This window comes from Protopterus annectens, chromosome 1.part1, assembly GCF_019279795.1.
Source record: "Protopterus annectens isolate FY-2018-M chromosome 1.part1, PAN1.0, whole genome shotgun sequence".
Taxonomy (NCBI): Eukaryota; Metazoa; Chordata; order Ceratodontiformes; family Protopteridae; genus Protopterus; species Protopterus annectens.
The window spans coordinates 1,197,219,299-1,197,247,015 of NC_056726.1; positions in this window are offsets into that span (position 1 = coordinate 1,197,219,299).

Below are 27,717 nucleotides of genomic sequence, written 5' to 3' on the forward strand. Positions count from 1 at the left end.
ATTGGTGGTTATTAACAGTTACATAATGTTGAAGAATACATTTTATTTTGTTTTTAACAAGGAAGCAATCCCATTCTACATCATTATTCTTGAAATACAAAAGTAAAGAGGATTATTTACTACAGATGGAGTTACTAACTGCTGTTAAGAGTACACTAAAATAATAGACAGTAGTATATTAAGGTACTATAAAGACCTATCCAGGGTAGTAAAATGTATGCTAGATGAAATGTATTGCTAGCAGCATGCTTGGTATGAATGCTGTTATTAATAGAAGTAACAATATTCCTAGCTGTACTACTAAAAGCAGTATTTTTGTCAAAAGTGACTAGAGTGAACATAGTTTTGTACAAATTAAAATATAATGCTTTCTATACAATTAGGAACCATACTAACAACATTTATTTTTTTTTCATGATAGAAGTAAAAGCCTTTAATATGATCAGACTATGAAAGAAAACCTTCCATTCCCTAGGAAAGTGATGAAAGGCTCAGAATAAGTGTGAGATGTCTCTGTGTTGCATTAAATGTTCAAGGATCTCATATTTTATTTAATGAATATTCTCTAACATACTAATAAAACAAACTACTGAAGACTGGTGCATTTTACTGTAACATATCAAAGTACATAGTGTAAATAATACATTAAACAGTTGCTTTGCGATAAGGTTTGATCCACTGTGAGCCTGTGCCTCCAAGCATTATGTTTCTGTGGTAAACAACTTGTAAAATTCTCGACATCATAGGGGTCATTATGTCACTTTCAATACACTAGTATATTATAATAAATGAATAAACATATCTTCCTGTAAAGGAATCACTTTACTTATATCATAGAATTATTATGTCTTATTTTATGTTCACTGTTATACCAGCATTAGTCTATAAGATTTTTCAATGTCTGCTTGTTTATGTTTTGTCTTTGTTCCTCACTAGTGGTTGAAAATCCACCCTTTAATTTCTTTTTTTCTCAAATATTTTTTTTTATTTTAAATTAAAATAACATTTACATAATATTTTTTAAATATCATTTTAAACAACTATATACAATATTTACAATAGCTTGACTTTCAATTATATACACTGTATGTTATTAAATATGGAATTAACAGATCAGTTATCAGAGATACAATACTGATTATTGCAGAATGTCCAACAAAGATATAACTTTCTTCCAAGGATTATTTACTAATGGCCTGGGATAGATTCATAGTTCTTTGATTTTTATTTCCATCAATGCAGTTGTCTTCAGTAAAGTGAAGAATTCTTCCAAGATCGGGGGTGTATTTGAATTCTATCTTCTGGTTACGCATTTCCTACATATAGCAAGTATTGTCCATAACAAATACATATTTATCTTATTCAGGTAGGGACCTTCATTTACATTTAGTATTATCAATATTTTAATTAAGGTAAAGGATTCATTAAATAAAGCTTGTAAAAAATTATTGATTCCATTCCAATATGATTTAATTTTATTACATTCATAAAAAATATGAATCCAGTCTGCTTTATTTGACTTTTCACACCTTCAGCAAAAAATATTTTTAGTAGTACTGATCTTTTTAATTATATCTGGTGTTAAAATGCTCTATGTAAGTATTTACAGTTAAATATTTTCCAGTACTGTGTATTAGAGGTGTAATTAACTGATAGTAAGATGTTACGTTTAATTTTTTCTGTTAACTGCAATGACTGACCTTTTGTTAAGAACTGCCAATATGATGGTTTGGGAATTGTTTTATATAGGTTCATAGGTTCATAGGTTCATACTAGGCTATCTGCCCTAGGGCATTTATAAGCCTAGCCAGAATGTGTTTGGCTTTTGCCACCCATTTTAAATTTATTTTGATATGCCCTTTTTCGAGGTTAGTATACTGTGCCTCTGTCTAACAGTGACACAGAAGTGATACCCGGGATAAACCTACGATCTCCCATCCACTCATCAAGATTCCTCTTGAAGAGAGTCAATGAGGGACTCTGCCTAACCTGGACTGGGATTTTATTCCAGAGTGAAGGGAGCCTCTGGGTTATGAATCTGTCCCTCCAGCATGTCCTATTTATTTCAGTGCTGAGGTTGTTATTAACTCTTTATATAGATATGAAATGGAATTTTTATTTTCACAACTATTATATATAAATTCATACAGAAAACGTATTAGATTTGGAATATCTTTAAATGAGGAATTATTAATTAATCTGCATAAATCTTGAGTGTACCTTAGAATGCTTTGTAAGGTTAACCAGTCCTGTGTTGGAATATTGTAAGCAGTTTTTATCATATGTATATCTGAAACATTTAATTTATTTACACATTGAAACCAGCATAAGAATGCATTTTGTTCACAGGAGGTTATTGTTTCCCTATATATTTTGTGAGGAAAGTTCTTAGTGATGGTAAATGGGGTTAAAAGGTCAAACCAAAGTTTTAGATCTATGTTTGCATTGATAAGTTTCCTAAAGGAATTGATGTAATAATTAATCAGTGTTGTTTTAGAAGGTTTTGTAATATTATATTGTATACTTATGCATAGCATGTTACCAGGGTTTGTTTGATTTGCCTACTATTAAAATGTTTTAACATATTAAATTCATTTTTTAATATAGCCGTTGTTAATTCTTTCCAGTTGGCAAAATAATTTGGGTTTATCCAGTCTATTGTAGTTTTAAGCACAGATGCTTTTATATATGTTTCTATTTCTGGAAAGTTCATTCCTCCTTGTTTCCAGGGTCTAATGTGATGAGTTAGAGCTACTCTATTCTTTTTGTGATACCATACAAATTTTATTAAACATGAATTTATTTCCTTAAGAATGCATCTTTCAGGAATTAACTGTATTGCTAAAGCTACATATAGTAGTTTTGGCAATAAGACCATTTTTATTAATTGCAATCTGTGTTCAAAAGTTAATATAATTTTATTCCACTTTTCTATATATATTTTTATTGTTTCAATGATGTTATTATAATTTATTAATATTGTTTTGTTTATATTTTTGCATAACACTATTCCTAAATAATTTAGCGTAAGTTCCTGTTTTCCTATGATGGATTTTATCTGTAACGTAGGTCTTTTTTTTTTTTTTTTTTTTTTTATTTAAACATAAAAATTTTGAATTTTATCTATTAAAGTGTAGACATGAAATCTTGTAAAATGTCTCCATTACGTCTTCTAGCTCTCCTAATGACTCTCTGGAGTTTGATAGGTTTAATAAAATATCATCAGCAAAAAGCATTATTTTATATATGTATTGATCATAGACTTCTATTCCTTTTAGTATTTCTATAGCCAAAGCAAATAAAATAGGAGAAAGGGGGCATCCTTGTTTAGTACCTTTCGTTCTACACCTTTTAATTTCTTTAGAAGATTTATCTTGCAACCAGTTTTGAGTGGGGGAAACAGTTTTGCTTATTAGTCATAAAGAGGTATTTTCTAAATAACTCTGATTGGGTGTTACAGGAAGAATATCTCCAAACAAATAAAATAAGGCTTGAGGCTGTATGTTGCTAGATGATTTTTTTATTTATTTATGCATGTATATATTTATTTCTTTAGTTATTTATTAAGTTAGTTAGTTATTGACATTTGATTACTGGGAAAGTCTAATCGGGTAGAAACCCATTTTCAGTGGAGGACCAGGGAGAAAAGCTCCAAAGTATTATAAAACATTTTAAGAACAATAATTTTACAATCTTCAAAAATAAAACAAAAACATCTGCATTTTAAATAATCCTAACAAATTACACATAATATAAAAACATTGGTTAAGAATTAATACAAGGTATATGACAATCATTTAATATTTAGAGTGCAGAGAAATTAAAGGTAAGTCAGTGTAATACAAATATGAACTGCAATATGAAGTGAGGGAAAAACAGGCTTGTGGTATTTTACAGAAAAAGTCAGGGAAGAGAATTAAATATCAGTAAAGAAGTAAGTGAAGAGAGAAGGAGGTATAAGGTATGAAAAGGTACTTGTTCACATTTGGGGATATAATTTATCATGGTTTTGAGCAAGAACAGAGCTAGATTTTACCTACAAAATCTTTCAGAGTTTTTTTGAAAGATGAGAGGGAGGGTATAGACCTGATGGATACAGGTAAGGAGTTCCAAGTGGTAAGGAAGGCTATGATTGAACTTTGTGACTCCATAGAGTGTACAAAGTTTTGGGAAATGCACAAGTTATCATTTATTTTAAATTAAAATAAGGAAACATTTGAGTAGGTCCATAAAACAACACAATTGCAATACTGCAATTGAAGATCAGTTTAATTTCAAAAACTGGGGACCAAACGACAGTGATTTATATTGAAGTCTGCCAACTTCTGCTACTGGCAGCAGAAATTTTGGGGGTTTTCAATGCTGTGGTTACTGTGCAGCAGAGAATTAACTACGTAAATGTCTCTCATAGGTTCATAGGTTCATAGGTTGGTACTAGGCTATCGGCCCTAGGGCCTATACAAGCCTAGCCATAACAATTTCCTGGATATTTCTTCCCACGATATTTACTTCCCTGGACCCCTGTCTAGCAGGGTGACTGACATAATCCCTGGGGTGAATTTCCTATCTCCCATCCAATCGTCAAGGTTCCTTTTGAAGAGGGCCAAGGAGGCGCTCTGCTTGACATGTATGGGCAGTCTATTCCAGAGTATAGGGAGTCTCCGGGTCAGGAACCTATCCCTCCAGCATGTTTTGTTCATTGTGATGACAAGGTGTAGATCCCTGGAGAGTGTGGCTCTGAGGAATTGGGATTTATTTAAGTGGAGCATGTCCACAGCTCAGGGTTTGACATGGCCTTGTATGTTAAGCAGAGATCACCTCTGAGTAGACGATATGCCACAGACTATAGCTTGAGTTTTTTTAGACGGTCAGCATAGGGCATCTGCTTTAGGCCTGTGATTCTTTTAATGAGGTATTTCTGTGGCCTTTCCTGCTGTTGCAGATGTCTTGTGAGGTACATATCAAATGGGGCGTTGTACTCTATAATGGGTCTCTGCATATCTTTCCAGAAATAGAGGCATGCTGTCATATTTATGTTCCTTTCATTCATAAGATAGGAAAAATATTTTCTTTCCCACAAGGCGAATGCACTGATTTTCTACCACTGGAGACCAATTTCAGTATAAAACTATTGCCTGTATGTATGTTTTCTAATGCAGGTAAGAGTCAATCAGCACCTAACAGATGCAGTAATGATTTTGTCTACAAGACATGCGAAATTGAAAAACTAAACATTTTCTCTTTTTTGACCTCATGCAATTCTGGAAGGGGCTAGAAGTAAGGTAAGGATGCCTTAAGACAGCTAATAGTACTTTACTGGTCCTAAAAAAATCCTGCATCAGAAGTACATAGGCAGTTATAGATATGTTATGTATTATTTAAACATAGCAAAAACAAAACAGATTTAGATATGAAGATTTGTTGTATGCTACAGAAAAGGAATAGCCTATGCACCCCAGAAGAATGTGATGCTATTTCCCTTAACTTTAATGCAGTGACAAGTCTCTTGCTTTCAGCTGACTATCTTATGACAGTGTTCTTTCAGTCACCCAAGGGATAATCTCCTATACAACTCAACTAAATAAGATGTAGAGGTATGCAGTTTTGTATTGTGAACAGATGTTTTAATTAAGTTTTCATTTTGTATACCCTATAGACCTCATTTTTATTTAATGTTATTATATTTCATATTTATGATGATAAAATTCAAATTAACTAACTGCTAATTCAAAGGGAGTATTCATTAGTATATTCCCTGTACAGTGGCTGAACAAAGATTCCCAGTTTTTCACATAGACTTCACACCTTGCCACTGGTACAAATGTCAATGTTGTCTATATTTTAAAGCAAAATAGAGCAGAATTATTAGAAAGGATAAAGATAACCATTAGAATCTGGATGATAAAGTGCAGACGAGTAAAATACACCTGACAGCTTTTATTTGTATACACAGTAAAGACATTAGGCATGAGTGCCATACCTCTCAACGGTACAGGGCTAGAATATAGATGGTTCTGGGTTCTATTACAGGGTTAGCAACCTTCCTTCACTTCTTGAGGTGCATGTTTGCGCGATATCACAGGAACAGAAGAAAATAATAACAAGAGTACCTGTGTTTATCTTATTTAAGAACAAGTGTGCATAGCTGCATGGAGGTGCACATCGCACACTAATGAGAACCAATGGTGTTAATGTATTCAGCTAAGCAGCAGAAGTTTTTCATAAGTGCTAATTACAGCATAAGCAGCTGATTTTCAGTACTGTCGAGTATTCAACAAGCTATAAAGCATCCATGTAGTCTCTATTCAGTTTTTTCTTGAATACTTCAATACAGCAGACTCCCTCTTATCCAGCCTCTCTCTATCTGGACTCCTCTTTAACCAGCCATCAAATTTGTGCAGTAGCCCTAGATACTGCATGTCAACCAGGGTGACAGTGAGAACCAAGTCTTCACCCAGTGGACTGTCATCACTGTCACTTCACTGCACCACTGACTGCAGTGGCCAATGTCTGTGTCTCCTTCGGTTATTTTGAACCACAATGGACAGCAGGTGCTCTATCTGGTGTAGATGTGCACTCACAGTGCGGAGCACAATCCTATGCCCCATCCCTCGCAGTTCTTCTCAGGTGATAAAGTCACCAACTCCACCATTACTCCCAGAAGGAGCCACAGGCTTATCCTCTTAGGTAGACCTACCTGAGGGGCCAGGTAGTACAGAGCAGCAGAGGTGGTGCTGCTAGGTTGTGCAACAGATGTGCTGGACAGCATTGATGTAGCTGGTGGAATGGGGTCAGGAGGATCCTGTGGGACAGGCCTATCCAACTGTGCTGTGAGGATAAAATAACACACAGCAAAACAAAAAAAATTAACAAATAAATAAAAAGGGAGAAGATAAGGGTGGAGTGAGAGAAAAAAAAATGAGAATATTAGTAGCTTATTATGTGACCTACAAAGCATTGCTACAGTTAATTGACTCTATTCTTTTACCTTTCTTTTTAACACTACAAACTCCTAACAATTTTTTTGTTACTTGTAAGACTACCCAGTTCATAACATATCTGCACTATAGTACAGATTGCAGCCAGCAGTCCTTGATGTGTGCATATATTGCATATATGCATGTTCTAATTATACTGATTACAATTTGCAGCAGGCCATTTGTGCCATTGGTATAGAGGTATGAAGTTATGTTGGAATAATGATGAAAACCTAGCAGTTTCTCAAATTCCAGGGGTGAATTTTTTGTTTCATATCCAGTTATCCAGATTGTGCTTAAAAAGGGATAATGAGGTACTCTGTTGGATGTGGAGAGGGAGTCTATTTCACAGATGGAGGAGTCTCGGTGACACAAATCTGTCCTGCCAACAAGTCTTATTGATGTCGCAAACCAGGCTGAAGCCACGCATGCAGGTTACTCGAGTGGAGCTTGACTTGTGGATATGCAGCAGTCCCATCAAGGCAGGATGTGAGATTGATTTATATGCCAGACAGAGGTCACCTCTGAGGAGTCTGTATGAAACTGAGTAGAAGGACAGAGATTTTAGCATATTTGTGTAGGGTAGATACTTGAGGCCCTGGATTCTCCTGGTGAGGTACCTCTGTGGTCTCTCCAACTGCTACATGTGCTTTGCGAGTTACATGCCGAAGGGGGCGTTGTATTCAGTAATCGGCCTTATAAGGGAAGAATACAGGGATGTTATGACCTCTTTGTCTCTGGATGAGATACCCTTACTTATGAGGTGGGCCACATAGAAAGTTTTCCATACAATGGAAACAACATGGTGGTCAAAAGTCAGGTTGCTATCAGTCTCGGTGCCCAAATCTCTCACAACTGACTGAGTGCTTAGGACATTATTAATGTGATAATATATGGAACATCACTCTCCCCAAAGGGGATGATGATGCATTTTTTTGGCATTCATCTTGAGGCCATGTTTATGGCACCAGTCAGTTGTTTGGATGAGACCCTCTTGGAGGACGACCACATCACTTGGGGAATTGATGACCGCCCCCAGCTTCCAGTCATCTGCAAACTTTGTCATCCATAGCCCACTAGTTTTGGCCTGCACCTCAGTCAAGTATATCCCGAATAACAGAAGCTCCAGGACCGATCCCTGGGGTACGCTGCTTGTTACGAGTCAACTGCTTGAGGAGGCTTCCCCTATTTTTATTGGGTGGGTTCTATCAGTGATCCAGTTTGGTACCCATCTGGTAACATATGAATTGATGCTTAGTTGAAAGAGTTTATCTATTATGCCTGAGTAGGAAATAGTGTCAAGGGCTTTGGCCCTCTTCAATGGCTTTGGTGACTGTCTCAAAGAAGTTGACCAGATATAACAGACATGACCTCCCATTGACAAAGCCAAACTGTGTGGGGTTGAGTGCTTGGAGTTTGCCAATGTCTCTATTAATGAGGTCTATGATAATCCTTTCCTTGTCCTTGCAGATCAGGCTAGATAGGCTGATGGGTCTATAATTTCCTGGATCGGTGAATGCTCCACCTTTGTGTAAAGTGATGACAGTGTCTGTCCTCCACTCAGCTGGGACAAAGGTGGTACTCAGGCTTTGGGTGAAGGGGTGCCTAATGCTGATGCAAGTTCATGCCTGAGTTCATGTAGGAAGCAGCCTAGGATGTAGCAGATGATACCTACGCTGAAATTTATAGAAATGAAATTAATACAAATTTTAGAAAACTAGATATTCAGATAAATGACTTGTTTTTATCTGGACTAATTAAAGTGAGTTTAAGTATCTGCTCAATGACAAACCTGTCATAGCCAGTATTTTCAGTATACCATGTTGTATAAAGACCTTAATAATCCTCCCTTAAGGTCTATTGTTGATGCTATGGGAAGTAAAACTTATTTTATAGCCAGATTTGTGGACGAAGCATTAAAAAGTAGTATAAGCAAGTTAACCTATATTTTCAAAGATTCTTCAGAATTTCTGCAAAATAGTGAAAGGTTAGCTTATGGGGAGCAATATATATTTGTTACTATTGACATACAAAATTTGTACTCTGTCATTCCCCATGATATTGGGTTATCGTGGATGGAGGAAGAATTATCTAACATTGGGGTATTGAATAAGGACAGAATATTAGTAGTTCTGATCCTAATGCAGATAGTCCTGAAATATAACTGTATATTTTGAAGGTCAGTAGTTTCAACAGAATTCTGGCGTTGCAATGGGGGCAGTATGTGCCCCAAACTTTTGTCAGTTTATTTATGGCAAATGGAGAGCAGAAATATGTATTTAGTAGTGATTTTAAAAATGATTGGGTGTATTGTACCTGTTTCCTGGATTACATACTTTTAGTATGGAAATAATCCATGGAAAGATTAATGGAGTTTATTGAATATATTAATTTGAAAACATCATTTTAAGGTTTACTTTTAACACAGCAAAAACAAATTTCCAAAAGGGAAAGAAAACTTGGAAAATGAAGAAAAAAATCCCAACAATGACCTGGAACACACCGGCTTTATTGACAACAATACATTCCTTCGACTAAGCGCTTTCGCCAGTAATTGGCTTCATCAGAGTCAAAGAAAACCTCTTACTACAACAGAATAAATAGTAAAAACTTCAAACAATTAATTAATTAATCAGCCAATCATCAGCCCTAGCATAACATAAGGCGAACTACCCATGAAAAAAGTGTCTAGTGCAAATCATTTCATCTTAAACAAATAAAAAAATATCATTTAACAATGCATATAGTGCTTAACATGATTTAGACATTTCTGTGTAGTACCACAAACAACCAATTAATGAAAAAGTTTGAATACACATATAATAAATACTATAAAAGCTTACTAAAGGTTAAAAACATTAGCGTAAAGAAAATTATATAGACAACCATAGCAACAAACAATGCTAATAAACTTGTTCAAGCGGAAAAGCTATTAACCTTTACCTTTAGAATTCAATCACAACTATATCAAACTGTAGTTTCAAGCTTGTTCCTAACACTATTCCATTCCCATAGTATAACTGTTTCGGATACAAAATAAACGTTGTACCCAGTACACTGAATAAACTAAATAATATTAAATCTCTGCTTTAAAACAGGCATAAGGGAAATACCTTCATTAAGTCCTGGTGGTCAAGTGGCATTTAACCTCAGTTGCCACCTTACTTTTTGGCTTTCAACAAAAAGTCTGTCATCGCCACCCCTACAATTAGGTACCATCCAATCAATAACAAAAAAAGTGAATTTTTTAAAATCAGTTTGTTCATTTGGGGTGGTATATATTATTGGTTGCAGTTGTACAGAACGAAAATGGTATATAGGACAAATGAAACGTAGGGTTAAACTAAGAATTTTGGAACATCTGGGAGATATTAGGAACAGTAGACTTGATAGTCCAGTTGCAAGCCATTTTCACCAATTTCATAACGGAGAACAAACTGGTTTTGTATTTAGTATTTTGGCAAGACCTTGGGGAATAGGGGAAAATAATAAAAAATTTCAAACTAATTTATTGAATATGGAATCTAAATTTATTATTAATTATGGTACTCTATTTCCTAATGGTATGAATTTAGAAGTATAATTATTATTATAAAAATATTATTTATTGTATTTTGTACGTATTTCTTTAAAATTTAATATATGTAATTGATTGATTGTTTAATTGATGTGATTGACTAAGTAAGGTGTGTATTTATACTGGTTTATGTAAAACAGTGTTATTCCATGTGAAGGCGAAGGCCGAGGTACCAGAATTCAGTAAAGAAAAAAATTTTCAAGCCAGTTTTGCTGCTTCATTTGTTTTGTTTGTCGTTTGAACAAGGAGAAGGTCATGGTGAGCTGCCTGTTGGGCGCTAGGATCCGCCACATAACACAAGCACTCAGGTCACTCCAAGGCAAGTACAAATATGACTCAGTCATTGTTCATGCTGGTGTGAATGACCTGAGACGTACCTCCCTGGACTACATGAAAAGAGACATAGAGGAGCTCTCTGAGCATGTAGCCCAGGCCGGTATGACCCTGACCTTGAGTAGCATCTTACCCTCACCAAGAATGATGCCACAATATGAAGACAAGATGATCAATTTCAACAATTGGCTTAAGTGTTGGTGTCATTCAAAGGGGATCCAATGCCTGTCAGCCTGGGATGACATGCTCGACAAGCCACGATGCTTCGCTAGGGACGGCTTGCACCTGTCACCCCTGGGCTTTCGGATATTGGCAAAGGCTCTTGCTACCCCCATAGTGCCTTTTTTAGGCAAGGCTCAAAAGATAAACCCACCTCCATAGGTATCACAAGGGATAAGAAATTAAGAGTAATGCTACTCAATGCCAGAAGTCTAAACCTCAAGATGCACGTTTCGAAACTCTCCTTAGCATGGAGAACATCGATATCTGTGCAGTAACAGAAACCTGGTTCAAGGCACCCGAGAGCACCCCAGCACTACCAGGTTATATCTCATATCATGCTTTTCGGCCCCAAAACTTGGACCGAACCACAAAAGGAGGGGGACTATCAATATTCGTCAAAGATACCCACACCTCCAGGTTGGTGCACAGCACGAAGCATCAGAGACTATCCATGTGCAACTAACTGTGGGTAAAACTGCCTTCCAGTTTATAGCCTGCTACAGACCACCCTCCCAAACACAGGAACCCCACTCGGCCTTCCTGAGAATACTGGAAAATATGAAGGTCTCTCCAAACACCATTATATTGGGAGACTTCAACTACCCAAACATAGACTGGGAGCATTACTCTAGCTCCAACACCCTAGCCCAAAGGTTCCTAGAATTTATAAACTCAAATGCTATGGAACAACTTGTTACCACTCCCACAAGAGAGGAAAACATACTGGACCTGATCATCACCAACATGGGGACACTATGCTCCAGACCAGAAGTGTATCCCTCACTGGTAAGATCAGACCATAAACTAATCTCACTGGATATTCACATCCCGACCCCAACCCCTGCCCAGAAAACCACAGTGAAAAACTTCTCTAAAGCAAATTTCACATGCCTCAAAACCAAGACGAAATTCTTCAAAGCCCCCGGGCCTGTGGAAAATACAGCCCAGACCACAGAATCCTTTATAAACGCATTCTATGAACACCTTCAGGAATGCATGGATCATGCAATCCCAAATAAAACCAAGACCCAATCCTCCAAAGGCAGACGTCCTGTCTGGTGGACCCCAGCCATAAACAAACTATACAATAGAAGGAGGAAGCTACTACATGATAGAGCAAAATCCCAAAAAGGGAAGGCATCTCTGATCAGTATTAGCAAAAAACTACGGGCACTCATAAACTCGTCTAAGGCCAGCTTCGAGAGAAAAATTGCACAGGACACTAAGGATAATCACAAGGCTTTCTTTAGTTATGTTAGGAACCTGGGTGGGAATTCCCAGATATGCTCAGAATTAGTCCAAAATGACAAAAAATACACCGAGCCCACAGACATTGCCAACATCCTATCTGACAGGTTCAGTGTTAACTCCCCCCCCCCCACCAAAAGGGCAAATATCTATCCCAACAGAGTGCTGCCCCCCTGACATCTCAGATGCTCAGGTAAGAGCCGCCCTCTCCAAAGCAAAAAACACAGCATTAATGGGACCAGACGGTGTCCCGGGCTGCATCCTACATAAACTCCAAGAAAAGCTAAACCCAAACATAAAACTACTGTTCAATCTTAGCCTTACTACAGGATATGTACCCAAAGAGTGGCGTACAGCAACAGTGGTCCCTCTCCACAAAGGTGGTGCCTCAACGGATCCTGGAAACTATCGCCCCGTAAGCCTGACTAGCTTGGTCTGCAAAGCTATGGAAAGGATCATCATGGACCTCATAAATAAAGATATTGGGGACCTACAGACACTGGATCCTACCCAGTTTGGCTTTGTTAAGGGCAGATCCTGCCTCTTAAACCTGGTCAATTTCTTTGAAACAGTCACCAAGGCCATTGACGAGGGGAAGGTGGTCCACACAGCCTACCTGGACCTCGCAAAAGCCTTCGATACAATACCCCACTCGGGCATTATAGATAAGCTCACCAGCTTAAATATAAACCCCTATGTCACTAGATGGGTTGCAGACTGGCTCAAGGAAGAACCCACATGGTTAGAATTGCTGGAGCCATGTCAGACTCCAAACCAGTTACAAGTGGCATCCCACAAGGCTCAGTCCTGGGACCTCTCTTGTTTGGTATATATTTCTCAGTGGTACAGGCCAACACGGAAGGACTGTGGCTGACCAAGTTCGCAGATGACTGCAAACTGGGCGCCATAATCAACTCTCCAGCCGTCACAAGCATCCTCCAAAAGGGCCTCATAGAAACAGACAACTGGTGCCAGAGCCATGGCCTCAAGCTAAACGCCAAAAAGTGTATAGTCATCCCCTTTGGCAAAAACAAAGTGCCCACAAATTACCACATAGGTGGTAATCCATTAAGTACAGAAGAAGTCATTAGGGACCTGGGGACCCAAGTTGATAGCAATCTCTCATTTGACAACCACGTGGCCAAAGTGGTTAGAAAAACATTTTATATAGCCCACCTAATCATGAAGGGATTCACATCTAGATCAGGGGAGGTCATCGTGCCTCTTTACTCATCCCTCATCAGGCCCATAATTGAGTACAATGCCCCTTTTGGGATGTACCTTACCAGACACCTGCAGCAACTGGAAAGACCCCAAAACTACCTCACCAAGAGGATCAAAGGGCTCAAACAGATGCCATATGCTGCCCGGTTAAAGAAACTCCAGCTCTACTCAGTGGCATACCGCCTGCTCAGAGGCGATCTGTGCCTGACGTATAAAGCCATGTCCAACCCGGAATTAGTGGACATGCTGCACCTCAGAAAATCCAAATCCCATCGAGCTACGAGCTCGAGAGACTTGAACCTCAGCACTGAAATAAATAGGACATGCTGGAGGGACAGATTCATAACCCAGAGGCTCCCTTCACTCTGGAATAAAATCTCAGTCCGGGTTAGGCAGAGTCCCACATTGACTCTCTTCAAGAGGAATCTCGATGAGTGGATGGGAGATCGTAGGTTTACCCACCCGGCTATCACTTCTGTGTCACTGTTATCTTGACCAATGGATGGGAGATCGCAGATATACCCCAGGGATTACCTCAGTGTCACTGCTCAACAGAGGCACAGCAAAATAATGGGTATAGTTCCCCATACTAAAGGGGTGGCGTAAGCCACAAAACTATGGGCTAGGCTTGTAAATGCCCTCGGGCAGATAGCCTAGTATGAACCTATGAACCTATGAACCTATGAACTAACCTCAAAAAAGGCTTAGCAGAATTAATTTAAAATGGGTGACGAAAGCCAAACACACTCTGGCTAGGCTTATAAATGCCCTAGGGCAGATAGCCTAGTATGAACCTATGAACCTATGAACTAGCTTAGCTGGCAGGTGAAATGTATCAGAATCAGCCAATTACACAGGCAGCAGCCCAGCCCAGCACACCATTATAAACTATGCAAACACCTTTCCCCTTGTTTTTTCCCAAAAACTCTGCACCACCGGTGTATACGAACAGGGAAGTTTTACAAAACAAAACCAAGAGAAAAAATGTTTAGGGACTGCGTTTGCTATCATAAACCAGCACATGCAAGAGGCTGACAGTGGTGATGATGTGAATGCTGCTGAGCAACCCACAGTGAGGAGATGGAGAAGAGTGTACGGACCCAGGGTAATCTACCAAGGGCTACATGAGCTGGAGATAGTGGAGCACTATAGGGTGGACAGGGACCTCCTACAGCAAATTGTTGAACAGAGGGGAACCAATCCCAGTGGATACCAAGGTATGTGTAGGCCTAAGAATACTAGCTACAGGTACCTTCCAAAGGCCAACTGGGATATGATGGGGATTTCACAGGCATCAGCATCCAGGGTACTCCACCACTTCCTGGATGCCATGTCAGCACATGTTGGTGAGCAAGTATATTACCCCATCACCTGTGAGGCGTTGGCCAGCAATAAGCATCTCTTCCACCAAACAGCAGAATACTCTGAGTTAGTGGGTGCAATAGACTGCACGCACATATGCATCAAAGCACCACCTGGTGAGCGGGGTAGGGTCTACATCAACCGCAAGGCTTCCCCTCCATCAACTGCCAGGTCGTGTATGATGCCCAGGGCATAACAATGAATGTGTGTGCTGGCTGCCCTGAAAGCTATAACGATTCCCACATCTGGCATCTGTCACAGCTGTACCAGAGATTTGCCAATGGGGACATCCCACACGGTCACCTAGTGGGGAATGCTGGATACGCACTGGAGCCATGGTTGATGACACTCATCAGAAATGCACACACACCTGAACAAAAGCTCCATAATGAGGCACACACGCAAACACTAATCATAATAGAGCATGTGTTTGGGATGCTCAAGTCACAGTTCCAGTGCCTGGACACATCTTGTGGAGCCTTGCAGTACTCACCAACTACATGTACTCAAATTGTCCTTGTATGTGCCATGCTACACAATATGATCCTGCAGAAACAACTGCAACAGGAACAACATGGGGCAGGGCCACACAGCCATCCACAATTGGCAAGGCCTGCACAGGCACAGAGTAACTTGGAGGAGGAACAACCTGTGCCTGTCTCAGTAGGCAGAAGGAGGCATGCCCAGTTTGCCCTGGCCTTGGCAAAGAGGCAACTCATATCACATGCACTGACACAGTACAGACCCAGGGAATGACACCTCTCTCTGACTCGCACACACAGTGAAAGGGATGCCAAACATGACACTACCTGTGCTCAACCATGTATAGGGAGTGTATTATGTGCATCCGACATAGGCAGCCCTGCAGCAGCACCCTCAATACTGGGACACCCACAAGGTAAGTGACTCACACATGCCAGTAAGGGGGGGGGGTCACATACCCAACAACAGTTACAGCCAGCAGGATAGGTGTAGACAAACACAAACAAATGCTGTACCATGGCCTCTGAATGAACCCTATAAGTAACCCCTCCCCCAGGTGTACACAGACAGACTACAGCAGGCCAGGCAGTTGGATGTCAGTTGTGAAGGTTCAGGAGTTAGAAACTAATATGTAGGCAATTAAAGCTAAGATCTGTAGTACACTGGTAGGCCTCTAGCCAGCATGATAGGTAAAACTACAGACTGAAATGGAGTACCCGACATACCAGTACAGTCCTAGCAAATGTGTACAAGTGTCAGGTGTGCCCCCCATCCTACGTACACTTATAGTAACAGTCAGGTATGCCCCCCCCACTCCTGTGTAGAAATGTAGAAATAGTCAGGTGTACCCTCCCTCCATTCTACATAGAAATATAGTAACAGTCAGGTGTGACCCCCCCAATCCTGTGAAGAAATGTAGAAATAGTCAGGTGTGCCCTCCCCCCATCCTACATAGAAATATAGTAACAGTCAGGTGTGCCCCCAAATCCTGTGTAGAAATGTAGAAATAGTCAGGTTTGCTCCCCCCCCATCCTACATAGACATATCGTAGCAGTCAGGTGTGCCCCCCCCCCAAAGCTGTGTAGAAGTGTAGAAACAGTCAGGTGCCCCCCCCCCGCTATGCAGAAATGTAGCAACAGTCAATGCCAAAAAAAATGATGGATACCCTGCAGACACTATGCTACCTGTCAGTGTACAACACAAAGGTCAACACCGCAGTGCAGACTACCTGGACGTGACCCACACATGCAATACAGATGGCCATACTGGGCATGCACACACACTTAGATGAATGAAGGCAATGTCAGTCAACAACATATAGAAAGGTCATACTGGGCATGCTCACACACTTAAAAACATGAAGAACACATGAAGGGCATGTCTGCAAACACCAGTGGCCCAGACATATCTGGCAGTCACAGTTCTTAGTGCACACACATGTCAGTATGCACCACTTCTGCCTTGCACATACAGTGGATAGGAATACAGACATATGTAATACAACACACTATAATAAGCCAAAGTTAGATGGACATAGATGAGTGGAAGAGGGTGACCATGACAAGGAGCTATATGGGCCTGTCCCACCCAGCACACAGCCAAAGGGCCCCAAACACATGAGGTGCAGATGTCACTCATTGCAGATACTAGCCAACAGTATCTGTCAGCATGACAGACTATGTGATGCACGTGCCAGCTGTGCAACATGACTGTACAAGGAAGTAGTCATTTAGTAGCTGTATACACGTACCTGTGACATATGATCCCATGTGTGCCCACATGTAGCATGTCAACCCCTACATGAATGGGTTATGGCCCATGCACACACTGCTCTCCCCATAGCAGTATTATGACAAGCCTGCTGGGGTCATCCAATGTGAAATACACCTTTGGGAGAGCTGTAGCTCAGTAATCTCCATGGCACGTCCTATAACTGCATACTGCTGTAGTGATAAACTAGCTAGTTAGTAGTCCTCACCCCAGACTTGGCAAGTATGTGTGTCTGACTGTGTAAAGATAAATACTTTTTAGGCTGCTCACACTCCGTACAATTCATATATTCAACTTTGGTAAGGCTGCTGATGTCACTCACCTAGAAATACACCTCTGGGAAGATTATAGCCTAGTAATCTCCGTAGCACATCCTGTAACTATACATACCTATAGTGTAATGAAGTAGTTAGAAAGGTGTTCTAACCCCAAACTTGGCAACTGTGTGTGTGTATGTCTGACTGCGTAGAAAGCAATGTTTTTTAGGCTACTCATACTCCGTACAATTCATATACTCAACTTTGTCAAGGCTGCTGATGTCACTCACCTAGAAATACACCTATGGGAAGATTATAGCATAGTAATCTCCGTAGTATGTCCTGTTACTGCGTGCTGCTATAGTGTGATAAAGTAATTAAATAGGTGTTTTAACCCCAGACCTGGCAACTGTGTGTGTCTGACTGAATAGAAAACAATGGTTTCTAGGCTACTCACACTCCGTACAATTCATATACTCAAGTTTGGCAAGGCTGCTGATGTCACTCACCTAGACATACACCTCTGGGAAGTGTATAGCCCAGTAATCTCCATAGTTCATCTTGTTACTGCATACTGCTGTAGTGTAGTAAAGTAGTTAAGTAGATGTTCCACCCCCCGACTTGGAAACTGTGTGTATGTTTGTGTGTCTCTGACTGAGTAGAAAACAATGCTTTTTAGGGTACTCACACTCCTTAGAATTCATATAGTCAACTTTGGCAAGGCTGCTGATGTCACCCACCTAGAAATACACCTCTTGTAAGGTTGGAGCTCAGTAAACTGTGTAACGCGTCCTGTAGCTGCATACTGCTGTAGTGTGATTTAGACCTGTGGAAGGATTCCATCTCCACCCATGGCAGTTCTGGATGTTTTGTGTGCGTTTCAATATCTGTGCATGGAGCAATGCATTATAAGCTACTCATTCGCAGTACATTTCAAATGCCCTACTTTGGCAATCCTGCTGATGTTGTTCATTGTGAAATACACCTTTGGGGAAGGATTTCTCAAGTAACTGCTGTGGTGTGTCCTATAACAGCTCCATGCTGTAGTGTGATATAGACCTTGGTCAAGGGCTCTATACCCACACATGTCAGTTGTGGATGTTTTGTGAGTGTCTCACTGCTTGTGTAGGGAGCAATGCATTTTAGGCTAGTCACTCACAGTACAGCTGAAATGCCCTTCTTTGGTAATCCTGCTGATGTCATTCATTGTGAAATACACCTTTGGTGAAGAAGCTATTTAGTTATCCCTGTGGTGTGACTTATAACAGCTCCATGCTGTAGTGTAATACAGGCCTTGGTCAAGGATTCAATGCCCACACTTGTCAGTTGTGGCTGTTTTGTGTGTGTCTCACTTTCTGTCTAGGGAGCAATGCATTTTAGGCTAGTCACTCACAGTACAATTAACATTCCCTTCTTTGGTAATCCTGCTGATGTCATTCATTGTGAAATACACCTTTGGGAACAGGTTGATCTAGTAATCCCTGCAGTGCGTCCTATAACAGCTCTATGCTGTAGTGTGATGTAAACCGTTGTCGGGGGCTCTATACCACACGTGTCAGTTGTGGATGTTTTGTGTGTGTCTCACTGTCTGTGTAGGGAGCAATGCATTTTATGCTAGTCACTCGTAGTACAGTTGAAATGCCCTAGTTTGGTAATCCTGTTGATGTCATTCATTGTGAAATACACCTTTGGGTATAAAGTACTGTAGGAAGGTCTGTGACATGTAGTATACCTGCATAGTGCTGTAGTATAATAAACTAGTTAGGTAGGGGTTCTACTCCCAGACATGACAAGTGTGTATGTGTTTGTAACTCGTATCCTGTGTAGACGTGGCTGTGAGTGTGGGCAATGGGGAGGGGGGTTTGCTTATTTCTTGTACGGTGGCCCTACTATATATCACAATGTCAAACATATAGGGATAACAGATGTAAAATAGCTGAGTGGCTGGGGTGCAAACCATACCCATACATGTGACATCAAGGCCAGCCAATCACAGTTAGCAATCCCACTATTACCCAGAGCACACACTCAACCCATGTTTCATACACACACACACATGCCTAGGCAACAGCTATGCAGTGATAGCAGTGTGCTACAGAGGGCATGTCACCCAGCCCATCTGTCCAATATGCACGTACATGCAGACAGTGCACCTCCACCATGTTCCCCAATGGACACCTGCACCACCTGTGGTGCCTTCACATGTGACTCACAATGGACATACCATGCCTGACAACATGCCCAGTATGGACAGATGACACTGACATCAAGGAATGCTGTAAGCATGCTATCAATGTAGGTGCAGGGTAAACCTGCAGCCCATTACCAGTTCCTGCCACAAGTGGGCAAGTCTGGCACATCTGATGATAATCTGTGTTCATAATATGGGCCAGACACCCCAGGTACATTTTCACATGTCACTGTACATGCATGTGGGAGGTGTGCCCATCCTAGACACCATCCATGTCATGGACTAAGGAACACATACATGGCAAGTGATACACAGCATTGGCCACACACAATAGTCACCCAGCTGACTGGATGGGGGATGCAATACCCACCTGTGTGGCCAAATGCAGAAACTACAGGTCTGAGCCACAATGCAGACCATTGTCATGTTGCCTGATGCCAAGGTATACCCATCACCTACCCTTGTATAGCCTGCTGGCACAGTTGACCACCACACACCCATGCAGACATGCACCCATGCATGTCAGAACTGGCACCCTGTGTGTTCATGTGTGTGTTATATGGTGCGTATGTCCACATCTGCACTCATTAAAACCCCCCAGGGCATACTGAATCATGCTGTCTGATGTCTGACACTTTATCATACTCTTTGTCCATGCGACCTCCGTATGACCCATGTGGTGCATATGATACCTGCACATTGATGTGTTGTGGCAATACCACTAGTGATGAGTTGCACTCCTGGCCCTGCCAAGTGTGTAAATGTGTGTGCATCCCTGTGTGAGTGTGCCTGTGTTGACGCTGGCACCTGTTCATGCAGATAGGCACATGTACGTCACCTACCGTATATCTACCATATCCCTGTTGCAGATGTCACTCACCATCACATATATGTTCTGAGTGCTCCACAGCAGATAACCCATAACTGCATCGAACTGTGATAGCACTACATAGTTGTCGGGGGTTGATACCCTGTGCTGGTAGGTGTGTGACACAAGCATCTTCAGTTTTACTCTCCCACCCTTCCCTGACATATATTTGCCTCTGTCTGCCACCCCCACTCCCTCTCTGGTGGATGTGGAGACCCACACCTGCTTTGCTTAGGCAGCAGCATGTGTATTTTAAGTGATGCTCATGATCAGCTGATGGCCTCTGCATGAATTGCAGCCCTCCCCTAGCTGATTGCATGTGGAACAGCTGTGGTAACATTCCCATAGCCAATTGCATGGAAACACACTCCAATACCTAGGAACATCATGGTAGTGTTGGCCCTTTACAGTCACTGTGAACAGGAACTAGAACTGTTGTTTGGCAAACAGCATCTCAGATGGTGTGGGGATTTACCTCTAACAACATACACTGCAGGAAGAGGGCAACAAACAGGAGGGGGATGTGCCTGACCTGACTACAGACTGTAAGTGCTGCTATATTGCATTTGGAGTAATGTTGGTTTAACAGTGTTTGTCTGGATATGCCTGTCATACAAGTCACAATACCTGCCATGTCAGTTCCATGTATATGAGGAATCTCCATCTGCAGGGTCATCTGCAGACTGGGCAGTGTTGTGCCTTTGGTTTCATGTGTTAGCCACGGTGCATCTATCTATGGACTGCAGAAGGTAGCGTGAGGATTTCAGTCTGTAGATGGTAAAGGCCATGACAGTTACTGACTTCATATCCCTCATAGGACATATGTTGCAACAAACCCCGTTACAATGGTAAATTTATGAGGTTAACACAGCAACATGTCTATACTGGCTCTGTGTATGTGCTGTCAGCCACACCTCTGTCAAACTTTGTGCATATGTCGTACATGAAGTGGTGAATATGTGCTGTACACCATAAATAGTGTCATCATATCTGATAACAAGCCAGTGATATATCAGATTGCTATACATGTCATGTACAGTAGGGGTTATATTTCATGACATAACCTGGGAATTCTGTGGATGTTTGCACAGTACTGAGGTATGTGTAGTGATTGTGAATGTCAGCAGTGTGTGCATTGTTAATATGTACTTTAGCCTGTGTACAAACTGTGGTAGATGTCATTGTTCTAGCTCCCCTTCTATCTGAACTTACATGCTGCCCCACTGTATGGTACTGTTTTGGCATACATGTTTGTAGGGCCATACACACACCATGTCCCATAACACAGACAGCCATCAGACCGAACTGTGTAGCAGCCCAGTATATGCATGGTCATTCTGTGAGAGGCACATATGAGGATAGTGTAGAACAGATAGTCCATATACTGTAATATTATGCTAGCTTACCATATGTGACTGTGGCTGTGTTCAGACTGGTTGTGGTTATGCACTTTCACACAGGTGTAGCATACCCTGTGCTGTGCCATGGCTATTGAGCCTGCTATATATGCAGGCACATGTGCATTCCCCCATATGAGATATAGGCCAGTGTTGACCCATTCTGCATTTAGCCTGCACAGTGCATTGTTACATGCCCAGCATCTTAGTATACTTACCCAGTGAGATGTCATGTGTAGATACTTGCCAGATGTACTGCTGCCGGGCCTCCCTTAAAAGTCATGTATGTCAGACAGAGCAGTGGGATGCTGTACAGATGTATGTCAATATCTAGTGGGTAGTATGTGTCCATGCACCCCTGTACCAGTAGTCATTATGTGTCAGGCCAGACAGGAGTGTGTGAATCCAAAACCTATGGATACAGGAGTGTGTGAATCCAAAACCTATGGTGGTATATGTATACCAGTCGTTATGTGTTATACCTATCTACATGGCTGTCTACATCCATATTGATAGGCCTGACACACATGTTGTGCACTAAAGGATTATGTATATACCTCTGGACTGTACAGTGTGTGTCCGAAGTTCCACATATATTGGCCAATATCTTTGCTGCACTCCACAGGGGCATTACATGCTAGTGGTGGTACTCAGTAGCCAATGGCACACATGTCATAAGCAGATGTGACCTTCCACACACACCATGTCTGTGAAGACAATCCCAATGACAGTAGCAATAGTCTAGTAATATACCTGCTATACATACCTGACATCCCCTTGCACTATGACTTTGGGACTATAGGGACTGGGGTAGGGCTACACTACATGTCCAGGACACATATGGTGGAAATATATGTACATATACTTATATATATATATATATATATATATATATATATATATATATATATATACATATATATATATATATATATATATATATATATATATATATATATATATATAGATTAGATATAGATATACATATATATATATATATATATATATATATATATATATATAATTACACATGTGTAGTACTTCCAATCATCACTGTTATGGCAACCACCCACTATGAATCCCTACATCATGTGGGCATGGTCCCTTTACATTTCCTGTGTGATGGACATCCTTCCTGTGTGTGGGCATCAGTGTTACAGACAGCAGGTAGCAATACCTCTTAAAGGAGAACCTGCACACTCAGGGCAGCCACATATTTGTAGGAGGATCAGGACCTACAGGCAGACTATGAGTAGATTTGTGATATGCTTTGTATAGTACTGGTGTTACAGGGTGTGTGTGCGTACATACTAGCTTACCTTGGAATGCAGTCTGTCTGCATAGCTCACTACTGTGGGCCTATCCTCTTGCTGGACAGAGGTATGCCTATCATGTGCTGTCCATCCACCACACAGGTCCGGTGTCAGATATTACACTGGCAGTGTGTGTGTGTTGCATGCTATCAGTACATGGCTACATCAGTTTCTGTTTCTAACCTCAATTCCCCGGCTAAGGGTATGTTGAAGACTATCCTGTAACACCAACACCTTCCTTAGTGTATGGCAACACTGTTCCACATATGTGCATGTGTTCCAGCCTCTGTCCTCCATCTACATACCAAGCTTTGCACATATGTCATGCTGTTGGGGGTTGTTCTGTAGTGGGCTGTGAGTATATCACACTGCCATTGCTGCTATTAGTCCACTGTTGTTGTATCCTCCACACATACAGTGGGGCTGGGGCCATATATGTGTGGGCGTCACCTACACAATATGTGTGCCCTTATGCACTCCAGCGGCCAGTGTATGTAACAGTGGTATATAGGCCTGTATTATTGAGTCTAGGTGGGGAGCACCATAAATGACCTAGGCTGTTACAAAATGTGGGGGTATCAGGGCTGAGCTGCCGCAACGTATCTGGATGTACAGTACTTGTATACTTCACCTATATTTACATTACTTATATGAATTGGGGTACTGAAAGCCTACTGCCTTCTGCCATACAGACTGTTCTGTTTGTCGGTGTGCTCATGATGGTCTCAATTATGGCTTGTTATGTACCAGATGTGAAGATTGGAGAAAGATGGGCAAAGGCTGCCAGCCTAGTCAAATAGAATTTGATACATAATTCTATCTCTTGTATAAATAAATGTAAAATACAGGCTTGTGTTTTTAAATGAAAGAAAACACTGTAAAATGTAATCTTCAAGATGGTTGTAACATTGCCATCTACTGTAAGGAAAACCAAGCCAAGGATTTCAAATGTGTCTTTTGAAGTTGAAAAGATCTTATGAATCTCTTTGATGTTTTACAAGTCAGCTCCAGTGAGTCTGGATGAAGGTTTCATGCCCATTGTTTTAAGGTTAAAGTTAAGGACCATGTGGAAGGTGCTTTATTGCTCTGATTTCTGCTAGAGTGTATATGTGAAATGTCTTTTATTGTTGTAGTCTCCTGAGCAGGTTTTAGCTTGCTAAATAATGCAGTTTGTGGCCTGGGAACTCCAGACTAAGTGTCAAAATGATGTAATTTGGGAGGGACTTAGAGAGCAGTTGGTTAGTGTTTAAAAACTATTGTTGAGTGAGAGACTAAAGAGCGTTTTGATCTTGGACATCTAACCCAGCACTGCTTATGCTTTATGTATGCAAGTAGGATTATAGCACTGTGATTTCTCTTAGGAATAGTTAAACTTAGAAGAAAGTTAGATTAAGTATTTTTCTTTGAAATCAGATCTTTCCTGCGATATTGTTTTAAGTTTCTGTGTGATCTTTGAACTTGAGTAGCATAGTACTGTAGTAGTTTTGTCTTGTGTTTTAATTATTAACTATTAAATATTTTAAAACCTTTACCTGTGGCTGGTTTATGTAGAGATAATTTAACCTCTAAAGTAAATTACATATTTACAGATTTTACTATCTAAGTCACTTCAAATTAAGCCTTGACTGTCTAGTCATACTACCATTGGATTATAATATTGCACAGTAATAATTGGACACCCTTTTAAGGGCCTTTTAGTAGCTGATAATTATTAGCTGGGTGGTGGCAGGAATTACTACTGTATGGTCTGGGTAATAGAAGCACAGCTGGATAACCTGTGCCAGCCTTTTCACAGGAGGATCTGTGTGGTTGTATAACCTCTTCTCAAAGTTTGTGTGTGTTGTGTCAGCTACTTGGGCAGGGACATGAAGCACTGGTTGGACAGAGAGTGTACTAGTGGTTTTAGCTTGTCCAGCTAGGCTGAGACCTGGACCCTATAGCTGTGCCAGTGTGGAGTCTTACTGGGGACCTGGTGAGCAAGGGAGCAGCCAGCCCCAGACTGACTGTGATATCTGTGTGCACTTAAGGGAAATTGTACTTTACTGTGTGTATTAGTTATCCTTTCCTCTTCTAGGAGACAACCCCCTGGTGTTAGTGGTGAGGATTGAGGCTCCTTGATTGCTGGATCAGGGCACGGTCGTCACATATTTGGTGGCAGTGGTGGGATATCCTATCACATGTTTGGTTTGCTGTGGTGGGATCCATATCACATATTGATTAGTTGGAAAACACTAAATGGCTTGTAGTGGTGTGGGTAGAGCGAATTCCTGTAGCTTATGCACAGTGATCTCTAAAAGTGTTTTGTTCTCTAAAACAGCCATGTAGTCTATACTCAGAGTTCAGATCACAATTGTTTTATTTCTTTTTTTAGCTTAGTGTTAGTCAGGGTGAGCAGGCAGCATGTCAGCAGAGGAGTATGGAAAGCTGACAAGGAGCCAACTGGCGAAGATGTGCCAGGCTAGGGGGACTGCTGCATGGAAACCTGACTAAGGCAGTCCTGATTGCAGCCTTGGTTACAGCTGAATCAGAAAACAACAACTTGGAGGACAATCAGACTGACACTGGAGATACAATATCCTCAGAGATTGGACAGCTCAATGTTTATGCAGTGGACTTAATAATCCAGCTGCAGCTAAAGAGACTTGAGTTGGAGGCCAAGCGTATGGAACTAGAAGCAGCTGAGAAAATGAGGAGTCTACAAGTTGAGGAAAATGAACGGTAGAGGAGGCATGAGAGGGAAATGCTGACTCTTTGCCAGAATCATGGAGGTAATGCGGAAGGGAGTAACCAGACCCCAGAAGCACAAAAGGTCAGTAAATTCCTTCCACAGTTTAAATAGGGGGATAATTTTGATAACTTCATTCATATGTTTGAGCGGGTATGTAAACAGCATGAAGATGACCAAGGTCTCTAGGTACGGTTCCTGACCCCCTTACTCCATGGTAAAGCTATAACTTCTTTAGCAAAAATGCATGACAGTGACTGTTTTAATTATACTGCTGTAAAAAGACACTTGTTGGAATGTTTTATGCTAACACCAGAAATGTATAGGAAAAAGTTTTGTGAGCATAGACGCAAGACAGATGAAAATGTATGTGAATATGTTGCTAAACTGAGCACTTCTTTTCATTGCTGGGTGATTGGATGTCAGGTCACCACTTTTGAAGGGCTGGCAGACCTTTTGGTAAGGGAACAAGCCCTTAGCACTTTGTCTGAGGACATGAGGATCTGATTAGCTGATAGACAGTGTGCTACTTCAGAGGAGTTGGGGAAGAAGGGAGCCCTATACCTAGCAAGCAGGGCAGCCCTGCACAGGAAAGGGACCCCCAGTACTGCTCATGGGACTAAAGGAACCCATGGTGGGCAGCACAGACTGCACCAAAAGAATCCGCCAGTAGCAGGGGAAGCCACTAGTCCAGGTATACGTCAAGGAGCTAGGGTTAAATGTTTTGAATGCAACCAGTGGGGCCATGTGGCATACAGATGTCCATGGAGGCAAGGTGGGGAACCAAAGGTGAGGGAGCCAGTAAGTGGGAAAGACAAAATGCCAACAGTGGGTTGTCTTGAGACAACAGGGGTATGGAAGTACCATTCTGCAGACGTCCTGAAAGGAAAGGATTTGGATGAGGCAGTACTATGTACTTATGCAGTTACATGCAGTGAGGCTAGAAGACAAGCATGTGGGTCTGGTAGCCTGGGGAAGACCCAGACAGACTACATACTTGCAGCCAGGACTGCTGAGGTGGTTAGTTCAGGGAGTGAGCTACTCTGGATCAGTGAGACTGAATGTGAGCCACAGCTGCTTGTGGGTACTGATGTTCCCTTGGACAGGATAACTGCAAAGGTAGAGATGAGTAGTAGCACCCAGGCTGACAGTGAAGCACCACTGTCAGAGGATGCCAGACTTCCTGTGGAAGGGGACCTGGAAAGGTTTACAATGACAGACTTGAGACAGGCTCAGCTCTCAGACCCTACATTGCAAGGCCTGAGGCAGGTAGCTAGGGAGGCACCTGATTCTCAAGGGAAGGGGAAATCTGTATACTGGAACAATGGGTTACTGTACAGAGAGTGGACCCCCTGAGGGAGGGCTAGAAGGCGAGAGAGTCCAGCAGTTGCTAGTGCCTAGAGCTTACCATCTGGCGCTTCTAGCCATTTCCCATGATATTCCCTTTGCAGGTCATATGGGCATAAAACATATAAAGAGGCATATTATGCAAAACTTCTATTGGCCTGGAATTTCCAGAGATGTAACAGGGTACTGCAGGACCTGTAAGCAGTGCCAAAAGGTAGGCAAGGCAGGAGACAAGGTGAGAGCTCCTCTGATGCCTTTGCCTGTGATTGAGGAGCCATTTCAGAAATAGCTATGGATATTGTAGGTCCTCTGAGTACCCCAAGTTCCACAGGGAAAAAGTATATCCTAGTGGTAGTGGATTATGCTACATGATACCCTGAGACAGTGGTGTTGTCCTCCATTGAGGCAGAGAAGGTGGCATAT